This window comes from Meriones unguiculatus (genome assembly GCF_030254825.1).
Source record: "Meriones unguiculatus strain TT.TT164.6M chromosome 13 unlocalized genomic scaffold, Bangor_MerUng_6.1 Chr13, whole genome shotgun sequence".
In the NCBI taxonomy this organism is placed as follows: domain Eukaryota; kingdom Metazoa; phylum Chordata; class Mammalia; order Rodentia; family Muridae; genus Meriones; species Meriones unguiculatus.
The window spans coordinates 2593219-2596158 of record NW_026843580.1 but is presented as its reverse complement, the minus strand read 5'-3'; the positions used below and the strand labels follow the sequence as shown (position 1 = coordinate 2596158).

The 2940-nt window shown below is 44.2% G+C and overlaps 1 non-coding gene across 1 annotated transcript; it reads right to left on the bottom strand.

Moving 5' to 3' along the window:
* Positions 1 to 2522: 2522 nt before the first annotated feature.
* On the bottom strand, positions 2523 to 2629 carry LOC132650511 (U6 spliceosomal RNA). Its single transcript, XR_009588861.1, has one exon. It is a non-coding gene; the product is annotated as a U6 spliceosomal RNA (small nuclear RNA).
* Between the last annotated feature and the right edge of the window lie 311 nt (positions 2630 to 2940).

Sequence of the window (2940 nt, the reverse complement as noted above, 5' to 3'; positions counted from 1 at the left end):
AGGGCAGTTCAGAGTCCAATTGGGTTACATAGTAATGTGAAGAGGGACTGCCTCTGACATAATCTCATTGGCCTGCTCTTTGATCACTTCCCCCCTGGGGGGAGCAGCCTTACCAAGCCATAGTAGAGGACAATGCAGCCACTTTTGATGTGAACTGATGGACTAAGATCAGAAAGGAGAGGAGAACCTCCCATATCAGTGGACTTGGGAAGTGGCATGCATGCAGAGGGAGGAGGGAGGGTGGGATTGGGAGAGGAGGAGGGAAGGGCTTATGCGGGGATGCAGAATGAATAAAGTGTAATTGATGAAAAATTTTAAAAAAAGGGAAAAAATAATTTAAGAACCTTAAATGACTTTCAAAAGTGGAGGAAAACATAGAGTTAGTCAATTTACATGGAGCACGTCTTGTCCCTGGGGGCAATGGTCTCCTGAACCTACTCAGACCTCGGACACCACCACTGCTAGCTCTAGATCTGATGCAGGATGTTCCAACGAGGGGGTTAAGGCTTCTCATAATATTTCCTACAAGCCCACACCTGTTTGTTTATATCCCCCATTTTTATTCATTATTAGCCAGATAGAGCCAAGTAATTGTGGTAATGATACTTGCTTTTTTGCCCAATGCTGGAATGCTAGTGAATTTAGGTATGCCCTGGTTATTCGCATACCTCGCTGGGTGCCTGTGCCCGTTGATGCCCCTCACGCTATGACTCTCTTCAGACAGAAAAGGGATCTTGGAACTACAGCCGCCACTGTTACTGCCATCTAATTGGTGGCTGTTGGAGCTACCACCGCGGCATTAAACATGAGTCATACTGTGCAGACTGCTCAGATCCTGAATAATCTTTTAGCCAATGTAGCTCAAGTCTTAGATGTACAAAAAGGAATTAATGCTCAACTAAAAGGAGGCTTGATGGTGTTCAATCAGAAGATTGACCTCATGCAGGAGCAAATTGATACCCCATGGCAAATCGCTCAACTTGGCTGTCAATGAAAGTATGCTGGACTTTGAGTCACTAGCATACAACATGAGAATTTTTCCTGTGCTGCAAATTTGTCTAAACAATTGTCTAGCTATATTTTAGGTAATTGGACTGGAGAATTCGATACTATGATGGAGCAGCTGAGAGTGGCCATTGTCATGGTAAATTCTACCAGAGTGGACACAGGAATAGCCACAGGATTATCATCATGGATTGCTGCAGCCATGAATCATCTGAAGGAATGGGCGGGCATGGGAACATTAGCAGGCCTTCTGGTGTTGGTCACCTTGGTTTGCCTGTTGTACATATGCAAGATTAGAGTCTCACAACAGCGTAATGCAGCCATGACCATTCAGGCCTTTACAGCCATTGAAGCAGGACAGTCTCCCCAAGCATGGTTGGCTACCATAAAAAGCCAAAATGTTACGCTCAGGATGCGAGGCTAAGCACTGCACTCAGGGTCAGCCGCTTTGGACCCAGAGAAGAGCATGTCTGATTGCATGAGGGTTGATGCCCCAGGTCCCGCCTCTGAGAAAAAGGTATCAGAAGGGTCTGATGCTCTTTGGGTGGATGACACCTAAATGAACATCAGTACAAAGTCCCAATTTATTTCTAATATCAGAGATCAGACCTCTACTCTTGCCTGATGCATCTAAAACAAAAAGGGGGAACTGTAGAGAGCTGCGGAATGCTATACCTTAAAGATGGAGCTGGTTTCCGCCTTCCACCTTCCCGATGGTGAGTGCTCTCTGTCACAAACAACTCCACATTTGGCTAAGGTTGAGGATCTGGCTTGCTTCCATGTATGTGGACCTATCTGCATTGCCCACGTGGCATGCTGAGGTTGGCTACCCAGAGGCTACTTAAAGTGGGCTGGCTTTCCCCAGGGTCAGATGATTGTTCAAGGTTCCTGAATAAACTGCTTTGAAAAAAAAGAAGAATGTAAAAGAATCCCAGTTTGTAAAGGTGCCATTGGTTGAATGACTCATTTCACTGTCCTGAAATCTGTTATCATCCTCCATATTCCTGATTTCTTTTTTGTAACAAACACAGGGGAATTCCATGGGCTGGTAGACTCTGCTATATGTTGAGCCTCTTCTACCAGCTGGTCAAGTGTGTGCAATTTTTCTTCTGTTATGGGCCACTGCTCTTGCCACACAGAGACCTGTGTGACTTGATAGCAAGTTCAGGGGTAGGGCTATTGGTATTCCAGCAGTGGCCCCTTGTATAATTTGAAAACTCAATCCCTGTGATACCCTGTGCTTGGACAGTAGGCACAGCTTGAGATCGTTCTTGATTACACACATCAATACCTTCCCCAGGATCATCTAACATTTCACCCTCACTTTCATCATTTGTTGTCTCTGGGACTGCAGAAATATTAATTTGAGCACACCATTGTTGTAAAAGATTCCTTCTCCGTGAAATTATGGGTATATCAGCCACATAAGGTCTCAACTTCCATGTTTGCCCTTGTGGTCCCACACATTCAATGCACCATACACTGGCTCTTATTTGAGATAAGGGTCCTGTTTTCAAAAAAATATGGAAGGCTTCACAAATTTGCAAGTCTTCTTTGTGCATGGGCCATGCAAATATTCTGAGTATTATTCCAATTTTAGTATATGTGCTGCCAAAACTAGCATAATTTGTTGAAATTAAATGAAGAATTATGAGCCAACAAAAATCACAATCATATAAGAGATAAAGAGATGGTGGGACACTTGCTTCAGCCATTGTATTTATTTATTTATTTATTTTTTATTTTTTTATTTTTCAATGCAGTTTATTCAGGAACATTGAACAATCCTCGGACCCCGGGGAAAGCCAGCCCACAGCTTAAATAGCCTCTGGGTAGCCAACCCAGGCGTGCCACAGGGGCAATGCAGATAGGTCCACATACATGGAAGCAAGCCAGATCCTCGGCCTTAGCCAAATGTGGAGTTGTTCGTGACAG